General features: G+C 48.9%; 1 long non-coding RNA gene across 1 annotated transcript; it reads right to left on the bottom strand.

Moving 5' to 3' along the window:
- Positions 1-4,363: 4,363 nt before the first annotated feature.
- LOC126545816 (uncharacterized) lies at positions 4,364-7,468 on the bottom strand. The gene is made up of 2 exons (XR_007602444.3): positions 5,859-7,468; positions 4,364-4,472 (listed from the first exon to the last, which is right to left on the bottom strand). It is a non-coding gene; the product is annotated as an uncharacterized lncRNA (long non-coding RNA).
- Positions 7,469-14,438: the final 6,970 nt, after the last annotated feature.

Raw genomic sequence — 14,438 nt, 5'->3', positions numbered from 1 at the left:
TTTAGATCTCTATGTTTCAAGGTCGCGCTGTAAACTGGGAGTATCACGTGACCCAAAGAAGGCCAGAGGTGACCCAAAGCATGTGCCCCCTGCTAGGAATGGCTGGACGGGGTGGCAACGTGCCAGCTTTCAGCCCGCTGCACGTGTTCCAATCCAACCAGAAGGGGCGCACTTCAGAGAACTGCGGATGACCGGCAGCCACGTGGCACGCGGTCAGCTCAGGAATGTGGTACTCGGCCGCGCCACCCGGGACAAAGCAGAGTTCTACGAAGCCCTCTGACGTCGGCTCTGGACCTTTACACCTGTGTGTGTGTGCGGCACGTGTATGACAGCCCTCATCCTCCAAAAGGGCGGGTCATCTACGGTGACGTCGAACGATGACTGGACGAACGTTTCCGTCCACTGGGAATAAAGGGGGGACCAAGGGCTTATAAGCAGCGATTGTCGGCTGCTAGTGGGTGCTCGTCGTCGGGAGCTGAGTGCTTGTTGTCATGCTAGAAATGTACTAGTGAGCTGTGTGCTCGTAAGCTGTTTGCTGTAGGTTAGTCTTGCGGGCTCCATATGGGAGTGACGCTAGACTGTCGATGTATGTCTTGCCTAAAATGTTAATATGTAAATAAATCCTGTTCACCGAGTTCCTCTCTACGACCTTCAACTCCTTCAAATGGTGGCAGCGGCGAGATTGTCCGACAAATCCCTACACCCCCTGTATAAGAGAATGATTACCCAAAAGTTAGTTAATGAATCATTAGTGATTGACATAAGGTGGATTATGGAGGATTAAGGTTGATTAGAGTGTATTAAGAAGGATTAAGATGCATGAATAAAGGTTAAGGTGGGTGGATGAGGATTAAGGCAGATTATGGTGGATTAAGGCGAAGGGTTGATGAAAAGTATTAAGACTGATTGGGGTACATGAACAAGGATTAGGGAGGATTAAGGCGGATAAAGGAAGATTAAGGTCGATTAATGTGGATTAAGGTAAATTAGGATTGATAAAGGAGGATTAAGACCGATTAGGGTAGATTAAGGTGGATTTTGCATGAGAAGTGATGTAGAATGAGGGGAAAACCAGACGAGTTAACGGGTGACAGTCATATTGCCTATGAGTTTTAAGGGTTATTGCAGGGTTTGATAATGGACGCTGTCTCGCATGATTTTATTTTCCGCCTTATCTAACTCATATCATGGGTATATGGTTCCGAGGATCTCTCAGCGTCGCGGCGAGCCGATACTCGAGAAAATAATGAAACAAAAAGAAAAGTTAAACGCAATTGGCATTTTCTCTGCCCGCAACTCGTTCCACGTGCATACAGACCAGCTGACCACGAAATGTATCCCTTTCCTGGTCCCTCGATTAGTCTAGACGTAGAAGGTTCAACTAACGAAGCAGCAACGATGCGCATGAACGTTGAATAGACGGTGACAACTGAATGCATCTCGAGTTAATCGTGCGGGCACCGAATTGATGAGGAAACTGGCCTTCACATCCCAGGAGACGCCGACAACTACCGCCATCCAAAAGGGGTGAAAAAGACAACACAATGTTGACTGCTGAATAGCTGTCAAGTCTCAACGTTGATTTGGCGGCACTTTAGAAAGGTGTGTGAAAAGTGGTGGCGTGGGCGGAGAGGGGGGGTATGCGTTTTGATTCCGGGGGGGGGGGCCTTGGGTACGTGCCTGACCTCATCCTTCGCAATGTTGCACATTCGCACAGTGGAATTCGTATGTACAACTATATCTGCGCATTTCTTCAAGATCGCACAGCCACCGTAGGAATGGGACCGCATCGATCCAGTGCGATTCGCCTTGTAGGACGCGGGACACCCCAGGGCTCAGTTCTTTCCCCTACTCTATTCAATATCGCTCACGCAGGGTTCCCCCGACTACTCGACCAGATACCTGATGTCGCCCACGCTATTTATGCGGACGACATTACTATCTGGTCGACACGAGTTTCCGACGGAGCCATCCAGAACCGACTGCAGCAAGCAGTCAACACAGTTTCCGAGTACGCGAGAAAATGCGGCTAAGATGTGCTCCGGAAAAGTCGGAGCTCATAATCATTCGCCCCCGCAGCCGTTCCTCTACTCCCCCTATCACTGTGCACGTGGATGGCATACCCATACCACAGGTTAAGATCGTGCTCGCATCCTTGGCCTACGCGTCCAAACGGATGGCAGGTCTAACTGTACTGTTGCCCTTCTATCCAGACAGATTGAGCAAATTCTGGCCATGATCTGGAGGGTCTCCAACAGGCGCTCGGGCCTTCGAGAAGAGGACCTGCTGCGCTTGGTGGAGGCATGCGTGATCAGCCGGCTTACATACAATGTCCCATTTCAGCAGTTGAACCAAGCGCAACAACTTCGCATAGAGGCAATGATTCGAAAAGCGACGAAGCAGGCCCATGGCCTCCCAAACTATACTTTCACACGCCATCTCCTTAACTTAGGGACACATAACACACTAGGCGAGCTGCTAGAGGCGCATTGGGTAAGCCAGCGCCAGCGCCTCCTACTCACTCCTACTGGCCGCCATCCCTGTCTGAAACCTGTCCAACGATCTTGTCGTCAGCGATACGCCAAGCACTGAGTTTTCATCCATTGCCACGTAATATGCACCCCGAGCATGACAAAGGACGGCGCAAAGCCTGTGTACGATACCTTGGCCACATGCTTGCAAACATCCCGGAAACACATACTTTATACACGGATACATCACACACACTGAAGAGGGCTATACCTCGGTAGTTTTGGATGGCACCGAATCCCTGAGAGCAGTGGCGTAGCAACAGGGGGGGCCGGGGGGCCGTGGGCCCGGGTGCAAGGGGCCAGTGGGGGGGGGGGGGGGGGAGGGGTGTCATATACGTCTGACACCCTTTCCGCCAGCTACACGGGGGGGGGGGGGGATGACAGAAGACCTATGGGCCCCGGATGCAAGACGACCTAGCTACGCCGCTGCCTGAGAGACTCTGCTGCAATGCGCGGAACAAATGCCGCTTACGGAGAAATTCTCGGTGTTGCTCTTGCAATTCGATACGCCATCCGTGTTCCTGAGGAAGTGTATATATTGATGGACTCGTAACAGGCATGCCGGGCGTTCCTATCAGGACATGGCATCCCGAGAGCGGCGCACCAAATTCTCAAACAGATCCCGCAAAATGCGCCGACCACACTTCCCCGCATCCACTTACTCTGGACCCCTGGTCATGCCTCGCTGCCGGGTAACGAACGCGCACATGCGGTTGCCCGAGAAATTTCGCTCCGGGCGGCTCGGCATGGTGAGGCCACTGGTTCAGGGTGGGGGATCCCTTGTTCCGTTACAAAAACATCCTACGTCATTATACACGCATTCGTCGCGCCCACGCCGCACCACCGCCGTCCATCTCGCGAGAGGAAGCGGTGGCGTTACGCCAGTTACAAACCGCAACTTTTCCAAATCTTGGCTCTCTCAATAAATTCTACCGGCCCACACTGTTATGCAGATCGTTGCCCTGGCTGTGGCAGCTCGCCCACAATCTTCCACGTCACGGTTGAGTGCACTGCAAACCTTTTTCCTCCCTTGCCAACTCTCCTTTACCCCCTACGTAACAAAGAGCTGTGGGACGATGCCCTCCGCGACGGACCTCCCGAGGTCCTCCGAGCTGTGATACAACGGGCTCGAAACATCGCCGGAATCATCTTAGGAACCCTGGAATGAGGGTTCCTCCCACACTGCCCAGGTGAAAATGTTTTTACTTCCAGCTGGATTATGGAACTGGAAATTTCACCCAGCTGGATACTTTTCTAGCTGGGAAGGCAGCTGGAAAAAATCCAGCTGGGTGAAATTTCCGGTTCCATAATCCAGCTGGAATATATCCCAACTGGAACGTCTTCCAGCTGGATCCAGCTGCAAGAAATGCCAGCTGTAATTCAGCTGGAAGAGGTTCCAGCTAGAATCTCCAGCCAGGACTTTGCGTCTATAGTTCACGAGGGTTGCGATGTGGGCTTGTTGGTAATGCATCTTCAAGGGGAGTATGGTAGCGCGATTCAAAGACGGGACAAGAGAAGACACAAAGGGACACACACAGCGCTGTGTGTGTCCCTTTGTGTCTTCTCTTGTCCAGTCTTTGAATCGCGCTACCATACTCCCCTTGTAGTTGCGCCTATAAACTCACAGTCCGGGCTGGCACACAGCACTGGTCGCCATGGTGTTGAGCCATGCCCAGGTGAAATCCCAGGGTGTAACCTCGCATCAAGCAGGATACAAACTGGCTAGAACTCGCATGGATCAGCTTGCTGTCGCAAGTCACAGTTAGTTCCTAATGTGACTGGCCACAGGACCAACTGGTCCGGTGAAAATACATGCAGGCAAAACAGCATGGTGCTGAAACTTGAAACCCTTTATTTGAACACTTGCAGCAAGGATTGTGAAAGCATATCTTGCAGCTCCCCAAGGTGTGAAATGCACTTGCACATCGCCTTGTACACCATCTGAAAGAAATATTTAGGCATAGTGAGTGAAATTTAAAACAATCATGACTTTAATCCACTCAGTTCTAGTAAACAGTGAGCTTTACCAAAATCACGTGGATTGTATCGACAGCCTTTGGACAGTACCACAGTGTACCTTCATCACAGCCCCTTCTACAGTTTATGTGGCGCAAGGCCTCAACCTGAGCTCTCACGAGGCTCTCAACCTGAGCTGCAGGAGCTATGCAATGATTGTTAAATTGTTTAGCGCCATTGAGTGTTGCTTTAGTGTAAATAGAATTCAAATGAGCTCATTTGTATTTTGAACTTGGTGTGTGATGTAACTCAGGCTCCCAAGAAGCATTCTTCTGCTGAATAACACAAGAGCTTGAGGGCCAGTCTTTAATGTTATTGCTGTTTTGCACCAATTCAAAAGCCTGCCATTCGAGGCTACGTGTTTGCGAGCACGCACTTGCAGTGAAAGCACAGCATAAATGTGCTTCTATTGCGTTGGGCAGATTGACATATACGCACTAGTATTTAATAGACGTTTGTGCAACATTGGGCACAAACACTGCACGGCACTATATTCAAATGGGCTATTGGAGACAAAAGGGGCTTACGCAAACTGGCAAGCACTTCACATATGCTGCGTGATAATTTTTAAGTTTTATGCAATTTTTAACAAATCGCCAGTTGAAGATACCGTAATTCTAGTCCTTGAGCTGGGTCCTTCTGAGGAGATTACCTGCACGAAAAATCGAAACAAATATTGAACTAATTTTAAAAATTCAATAATTAACTTCCTAATTTATTACATTACGGCACATGTCGCAATCTACGAATTGTAGCCATTGAGATTGCCAGGCGTATCCACTTGGACTTACTCTCCAGAATGACACCAGTTGAAAATATGTGTCATGAAACTCTCCGTAAAATTTGGTCTACTTACTTTTTTAACAAAACGCTCTTTTATGTATTGGAGCACAAAAGTAACTGGAACGCCCATTTATTTCGCCTCGCACTTCAGAAAATTATATATCGAAACTGGCGTAATTCTGGAAATTCATTTAAAGTGGATGCATCTTGCAAACTCACAGGCTACAATTCGTTAATTTCAATATGTGCAGCAAGGTTAATTTGTCAATTTTTGCTAATTACTTGAAGATGTCTTTCGAGTTCGCCTGCTAATAATGTCCACCTCTTCGAATAATTCAGCTCAGCGACAAGAATTACGATATCTGCCACAGGCCATTTCTACAAATTCCGCAAAACATAAAAATGATCAACCTGTATACGAACATCACGTACAGCAGGGACCTATGACATCATGCTCAAGCGTGCCAACATTCAGGATAAAAACAAACATTAACTTACGCTCAAAACATAAGCAAGTGAAATAATTACCTCCAAATTGTAGAATCCGGGCTGGAGAAAACGGTGCTCTTCGATCCGCACTGGTGAATCACAACACCACAAAGTACAGCAATAACAACCGTTGATACCCGCTTGCCTGTACTTGTAACGCCGTCCAGAGAAGAAACTGTCCAAAAATATTTACTTCATGCGCAAGATCATGCAGGCTCTTCACAAAAACTTGATCACACGCACACCCGAGAGACTCTCGTTGTCTCACAAAATTGCCTCGCCGTGACAGATTCCGCCATGTGCTGTACGAAACTAGGGCCACTGTGGCGTCGTCATATTTTTTATATTCGGGCTGCATCTGTAATGCTGCTGTTTGCTGCGAATAAAAATCCGAGCTTTTCCGAGAAATGCTTATATTGCAATACCAGGCTATTATTTTATTATTAGTGTCAAAAGAGCACATCAAGACAAGATACGAGACTAAAGCTACTAAGCATTTAACAAAAATGGCGGCGATTGTAGCGGCGTCGTGCAGGAAGGAAAAGATAGGAGCAGCGGTCATTGCAGCCTGATGACTGCTGAAGGTGCCACATGTTAAGGCTCTTTTTTGTTAGGGAAGGAATTGCTATGCTGTAAACACTAGCCGTTTGCGCAACGGCTCATCATGACCAATCGGGCAAGCTCCTCGCTAGACGACGTCGACAGTGTAGCAAGATAACACAGTGTCGATCAAGAGCGCGTCGCTTTTGTCTACTACAAGTAAGGTTCAATAAAAGTGGCAGTTTTCCTGGAAATATATTTTTTGGCAACTCCTACTTTCGATTGCAATCGATCCCGATCGAGCCCGATCGCGATCAAAGGTACCCTGAGTGACGAGCATTTCCATGCAGTTCATGCAATTAATTACGATTGTTGTCACAACACAAACGAATAAAAATATTTTTTTTTTTTTTGCTGCTGCTGCAAGAGTAAAAGCTCTTCGTTCTGATACAAACACCACCTAGGGCTAAATATGGACATGTTGCAGATACAAAAAATGTCAATGCAAGTGGGAAGCTCCACTTTCCAGTCGATAGATTCTACTTCCGGCTGGAAAATGCTCCATCCAGTTGTTTCCAGTTGGAAGCGCTGTTTCCAGCTAAAAAATGCTGTATCCAGTTGTTTCCAGCTGAAGCTGGAAAACTTCCAGCTGGAAGTGCTGCTTCTAGCTGGAAAACTAGCTGAGGTGGATTCCACTTCAAGCTGGAAAGTGCCATTTCCAGCTGGCTCTGGAAAATTTCCATCTGGAAGGGCTGATTCCAGTTGGAAACCTGGCTGGGAAGACCATTTCCAGCTAGAATTTCAGAGCCCATTTTCCTCTCGCCATTCAAATATTAATAATAAAGATGTTTTACTCTCTCTACCCCACTTTCAGTGATGAATTCCACAACCGCACACTTCAAGCAAATTGGTCGATCTTCCAACAAAAAATCACCGACCTTGCTAATAACCACATTCCAGTTGTTTCAGTACCTACTAACAGCAATAAACCTTGGTTCACAAAAAAATTATCAACTTTAGAAAACAGGAAAAAACGATTTTTTCGGTCGGCAAAGCAAACCAATTGTGCTGTGGTCTGGGACAAATATTTACAGGCAGAGAAAGTTTATCTCTCACCTATACGCCGCGAAAAACACTCCTTTTTCCATGACATGTTGCTTCGTGTACTAAGCACTAACCCCCAGAAATTCTGTCAATTTCTAAACCCCAATTTGAAACAGAACAGCGCGGTTTTCACGGGGACATGTTGCAAGCAAGGAGAAACGACACGGACGAGCGCGGTCCCCGTGAAAACCGCGCTATTCTGTTTCAAATATGTCTTACCAACTCGCCCAAACGTCTGTTCTAAACCCCAAGCCACCGGATGCTATCACTATCGCTGACCATAACGATATAGTAATCCCCGAAGAAAAATGTGCCGATGCATTTAACCGCGCGTTTTCATCTGTATTCACCACTGAACCTGATGCTCTGTTACCTATACCATCGTCACCTGTGCAATCTGTTATGTCACCCATCGAATTCACTGAGCATGGCATAACGGCAATAATTGAGAAGCTAAAACTCTCATCGTCATCGGGGACGGATGACATCAACTCTAAACTGTTACAAAATACTAAACTCATCTGCGCATCGTACTTTAATCTTCTCGCAGTCTTTATCCTCCTGTAACATCCCCGTCACCTGGAAGAAAGGGCAGGTCGTTCCAATCTATAAATCAGGTAATAAAAACTCACCTCTTAACTACAGACCGATTTCCCTAACCAGCGTACCCTGCAAGATAATGGAGCACGTCATTTTCACCCGAATTATGCACTTCCTTGACACTAACTTCTTTCACCCATCCCAACATGGTTTTCGTAAGGGTCTCTCGTGCGAAACGCAACTTGCTATGTTCGTCCATGACTTTTTTACACGTTAATCTCGATGCTAACACCCAAATCGATGCCATTTTTCTGGATAATGCTAAAGCATTCGATAAGTTACCTCACCAACGCCTAATACTCAAGCTCTCCCAGCTGAACCTGCACCCTGACATCTCAAATTAGGTTATTTAATTTCTCACTAACCGATCACAGTCAGTGCATGTCAACAATCGCACCTCCGCACCCCTCCCTGTAACATCTGGCGCAACGTTACTAGATGATCTGGCGTCCCACAAGGAAGCGTTCTAGGCCCCCTACTTTTTCTTATTTATATTAACGACCCTCCCCTTAATGTTTCCTCTCAAATCCGTGTGTTCGCTGATGATTGTGTCATCTACCGCGCAATTACTAATGACTCTGACCACATTATTTTGCAAAATGACCTTAACAAAGTGCAAGACTGGTCCATGCACGACTGGTTAATGACCCTTAACGCCAATAAATGTAAGGTCATGTGCTTCACTCGCCGCCATCAGCCCTTATACTCACCGTATAATATTACTAATAGTACCTTAGAAAAAGTGGACACATTTAAATACCTCGGCGTCAACCTTTCGCTAACTTAGACTGGTCTGCTCATGTAACGCGCATTACTGCCTCCGCTAACTAAAACCCCTTGATAATTTGAAAGTAGCGACCGTCTCCTCCTCACGGCGCTTTCCTCCTCGATTCTCCTCGCCCGCCGGCTGCGCACGGCGCGCTTTTCCTCTTGGGCTCCCGCGGACGTGCCGCAGGATTCTATGGAGGCGTGTTATTTTGGGCTAGTTGCGCGCCCCAGTGGGGTAGAAAATTTTGAGAAATGCTAATAACAGCATCGATAATGCTGGAGGCAACGTTTATGAGGAGGTTGACTTTTTCCTTAAAGCCGTATGAACGGGGTATACCGATGTAAAGGGAGCTTTGAGGCGAGTTATATACTACAGACAATTTTTCTGCCACATGATCAGATGCTTTACTTCGTGCTTCTGATTTAGTATTGCTTGTGGCACATCCCTTTGTGTGTGGCTCATTAAGCGAAAGCCTTATACCTCTGTTTCAAGGTCCCGTTGTGAGCTACAGAAAATATCACGTGACCGAAAAAAGGCGGGAAGCGAACCAAAGCATGTGCAGCCGCGTATAGATGATTAATGATTAGCAAAGTAATGATTGATCAGTGATTGGATTAAGATGAATTCGGGTGTATTCAGGAGGATTAAAGTCAATGAAAGTGCATTAGTGTGAATGAAGGTGAATTAAGGTGCATAAAGGAGGACTAGGTTGGATTAAGTTCGATGAAGGTGGATTAGGGTGGATGAAGGTGCGCTATGGACGATTATAGTGGATTAGGGTGGATTAAAGTGCATGAAGAAGGATAAGGGTGAATTAAGAAGGATTAAGGTGCATTAAGGAGGATTATGGTGGGCTAGGGTGAATTAAAGTGAATGATGGAGGATTACGGTGGATTAGCGTGGACTAAGGTATATGAATGTGGATTCGGGTGGATTAAGGTGAATTAACGACGATTATAGTGGATTAGGGTGGATTAAAGTGAATGAGGGAGCATTAAGGTTGCTTAAGGAGGATTAAAGTGCATTAAGGAGGGTTAGAGTAGATTAAGGTCGATGAAGGTGAATTAGGGTGCATTAAGGAGGACTTCCGTGCATTATGGTGGATTAAAGTGAATGAAGGAGGATTAAGGTCGATGAATGTCGATCAAGCCCGGCAGAAGTAGATGTCCCAGGGGATTACCACGGAGAAGGTGCTTCCTTGAACTTAAGGTCGGAGAACTTACCATCCCGGAGCGCCCCAGTATCAAAATATTGGGGCTAGACTTTCAGAACACGCTGCGCTGCGGGCTCATGTTAAAGAAACTCCAGAGGGCGACCAACTACACACTACAGCTCATTCGCCGGGTGGCTAATCGGCACCAGGCATGGGCGAGGACGATCTGCTTCGGCTTGTGCAGGCATACATAACCAGCAGAACCATGTACTCGACACCATATGTCAAACTCGCAGCCACGGACTTAGCCAAATTAAACACCATGATCCAACGAAGCACAAAGGCAGCCTTGGGCCTTCCGGACCACGCGGCCACCGCAAGGCTAGAGGCCTTAGGCATGCATAACACGATCGAGGAGCTCTTAAACGCTCACCACACAGCCCAAGTCCGTCGTCTCTCGCTAACCCCGGCTGGCCGCACAGTCCTCCGGAAGCTTAGTCTCGAGGCTATCCCCGAGGGGACAGAGTACATTACGATTCCGCGAAAGGTCAGGGGGCATATTTATGCCCCACCTCTACCCCGCAACATGGACCCCGAGTTCCATCAGGGCCGTCGGCAGGCCCGTAGTGAAGCCATTTGGCGACGCTACGGCTCGCAAGATGGAGTGCTCTACACAGACGCAGCCAGACACCCTCGGGGCGACCTCATGACCGCGGTGGTAGCGGATCACAACGGAGGACTGATAGAACATACAACAATCACGGCTGGCCGAGTGGTGGAAGCGGAGGAAACCGCGAATGCCATGGCCATGCATGCGGAAGCGAATACCGTCATCAGCGACAGCAAGCAGGCCATCGGCAATTTCGTCCGTGGTAGAATTTGCAAACAGGCGTACCATGTCCTCACACGACGCCCCCTAAGCGGCTTGAAAACCCTCGTGTGGACCCCCGCTCACGCGGCTGTGCCCGGCAACGCGTCGGCTCACAGTTTGGCTCGAGATCTCGCGCGCCGAGCCTCGTCCGCGGATGCGGACGGCGTGAATGAGGAGGAGAGACACGAGGAACCCTGCGAGACTTATTATGAAATAGCTCATCGGTATCGCTTGAGGCGTCGCGCGCTGCCACCACCGGCCAAGCAACTCGACAAAACGCAAGCGGTCGCGTTTCGGCGACTTCAGACAAATACATACCCACACCCAAAATACATTAACAAAATCACAGGGGGCAGGGAAAGCGACAAATGTAGGCTCTGTTCAGAAACAGGAACACAAACACATAATGTGGGAATGCACCTCGCTCCCGTTCTCTCATCCCCCCGTCAGCAGCGAGGGCGGAAAAGGCCAAGCAGGCCCAGCGCCTTACTTGAGCCCTAACCCTCAGCCACGTCCCTCTTTACCCTTCCCCCTTTCAATAAAGTTTATCACCACCACCATGAATGTGGATTCGGTGAATTAATGTGCATTAGGAGGGTAGACTAATCGGTCTTAATAATCAATGAACCCTAATTCACCTTAGTCCACCCTAATCCACCTCAATTCTCCTTCATCCACCTTAATACTCCCAATCCACCTTCATTAAACCTAATCAACCCACATCTCCCTAACACACCTTAACCTACCCTATACGGTCTTAATCCTCCTTTATCAACCCTAACCCATCATAATCCACCTTAATCCGTATTCATGCACCTTAATCCAACTTAATCCAGTTTAATAGTCCCAATCAACCTTAATACACCCTAATCCACCTCTATTAAACCTAATCCAGCTCCGTAGTCCCTAATCCACATTAATCTACCCTAATCCATCCTAATCGGTCTTAATCCTCCTTTATCAACCCTAATACACATTAATCGATCTTAATCTTCATTTATCCACCTTAATCCTTCTTCATGCACCCTAAGCCACCCTAATCGGTCTTAATACCCTTTCATAAACCCTTCACCTTAATCCACCGTAATCCGCCTTAATCCCCATCCACCCACCTTAATCTTTATTCATGCATCTTATACCCGTGTCACACGGGTGTAGAATAATTAAAGGCTACGACCAACGCTCTGTGGAGGTCACTTCGCGAGTGCGACTACAAAAAACTGCTGCTGCGTGAGTCTCTTTCGGGTGGCGGCGTATACAGCGGCCGCGGACGCAGGAGCCTCGAAGGAACGATTCTCACTCGTCGGGGTTCGCTTCAAGACTGAACGTTTATTTTACAAAAGACATCGCAGTGACTAGAAAAGGAAGAGAAAAGAAAATACAAAATACGAGTTGTCCGTTGGCCGCACCGACGCCTTCGTCTTTCTCGGAAGCGCCGGCCATTCGCGCCCAGCAGGCGGTCCGCCGAAAACACGGGCACGGATGAGGTTGCGGGTCGAGGCGCCGGTCGGGACACCAGCCCAGCGGGGCGCCCCCTCGTCCGTTCGCCGGCTCCCTCTTGGTGCGGCTCCCTCTTGGTGCGTCGCCGGGTCCCCAACCACGGTTGCAGGAAACGCGCGACGGTCGCTACCAATTCTCAACAACCTCCCCCGCAATGAGCGTCGGCTCATTCCTCCCCTAGTTCAAGCGGGTAGAGGGCTTGGACCGGTCGTCTCAGCAGCTTTCGGTCCGGCAGAGAAATCTTGCATGCTCGAACTCGGCCATCCCTTCCAGGAAACGTTTCGACAACCCGGCACAGCTTCCACATCTGTCGCGGGACCTTCTCCTCCCCGAGTAGAACAATGTCCCCTTCCCTTATGCTTCTCTCTTTTCGCTGAGCGGTAACATGAGCAGAGCGAAGTTCTAGTAGGTATTCCTGCCTCCATCGTTTCCAGAATGAATCGACAAGTGTCATGCGGTGTTGCCAGCGTCTTGTGAGCGCAGCCTTCGTAGATTCGCTGGAGACCGTCTCTCTAGTGCTAGGCAAACTTGTCATTCGGCGCCCTATTAAGAAATGCGATGGCGTTAGGGGCAGAAGCTCCCCCGCGTCCGAGTGAAGGAACGTGAGCGGGCGGGAGTTCACAACCGCCTCGATCTGAGTGAGGACGGTAGTCAAGCTGTCATAAGGTAAGGCACTTCTTCCGAGGACCTTTCGCAGCGCTGTCTTAACAGTTCGCACCATGCGTTCCCAAAAACCGCCCCACCACGGTGCTCTTTCTACGATGAACTTCCAGGCGATGCGGTTGTCGCCCAAGTAAGCCTGCATCTCGCCTCCCTTTATAGCGTAGAAGAGCTTTTCCAAGTCTCTCGACGCTCGCTTGAACGTTAGAGCGTTGTCTGAATAAATTTTCCTGGGCATTCCCCGCCGGGCCACGAACCTCTTGAAAGACATAAGGAAAGATTGTGTTGTCAAGTCCCTGACGAGTTCCAAATGCACAGCTCGCGTAGTGGCACATGTGAAGAGGGCTATATAGGCCTTGTAGGAATTTCCAAGCTCGGTATAAAGTATCGGCCCTGCGAAGTCCACTCCAGTAATTTCAAATGGCTCTGATTCACGGATACGGTCGTATGGGAGCGGTGCAAACGGCTCATCCGCGGGGCGGCTGCTTTGTCTTTGACACGGAACACAACGACGAATGATTTTCTTCACGGCCTGTCTTGCTCGCAGGATCCAATATCTTTCGCGAAGTTGAGTCAGAGTGTCCCTTACTCCAGCGTGTAAAAGCCGCCTATGCTCCCAGGCCACCAATAAGCGTGTAAACGGATGCACAGCGGACAAAATGACTGGGTGCCGCGTCTCTTCTTTATGCGCGCTATTCTGTAGCCTGCCTCCAACTCTCAATAGGCCGTCGCTGTCAATGAATGTAGTCAGACCCGCGATGGCGGACTTACGATTAAGTGTCCCGGTAGAGATTAGAGAATGGATGTCCTTCCCAAAGGTTTCTCTTTGTGATACTTTCAGCCAGTAACTCTCGGCCTCTGCTAACTCTTCCGCTGACAGGCTTCCCCTTCGCTTCTCAGACGCGTTCCGTGCGTTATGAAGAAAGCGCATAACCCATGCGGTGACACGAAGCACCCGTGTCATTGAGCTCTTGTGCTCAAGATCCATGAGAGGCATTCCGTCTACCAGTGTCACGGTGTTCAGCACGTGAACTTTCCGGAGCTCTTCGGTGCAACATTCAGCTTCAGGGGCGTGTGAAGGCATCTCTTCGTACGTTTGAACACCTTTTAGCCACTTCGGTCCCGTCCACCAGCTCTCGCTGACAACCAAAGCGGAGGGCAGCAGTCCCCGTGTTAACAGATCTGCTGGATTTTCTCTCCCCGGGCAATGTTTCCAAACAGCGGGATCAGTTAGTGCTTGTATCTCCTGTACTCTGTTGCTCACAAATGGTTTCCACTTCAGCGCGGAGCTCTTAATCCAGCTCAAAGCGACACTAGAGTCGGACCAGCAGTGTAACTGAATTGTTGGTATGCCTAGCCGTTCGATCAAGTAGTGGGCCAGGCGTGCGCCGATCAAAGCACTCATGAGCTCCAGCCGTGGTA

The sequence above is a fragment of the Dermacentor andersoni genome, chromosome 1 (genome assembly GCF_023375885.2).
Source record: "Dermacentor andersoni chromosome 1, qqDerAnde1_hic_scaffold, whole genome shotgun sequence".
In the NCBI taxonomy this organism is placed as follows: domain Eukaryota; kingdom Metazoa; phylum Arthropoda; class Arachnida; order Ixodida; family Ixodidae; genus Dermacentor; species Dermacentor andersoni.
Note: the sequence above shows the minus strand (reverse complement) of the source record. Positions and strands in the feature narration are given on the sequence as shown.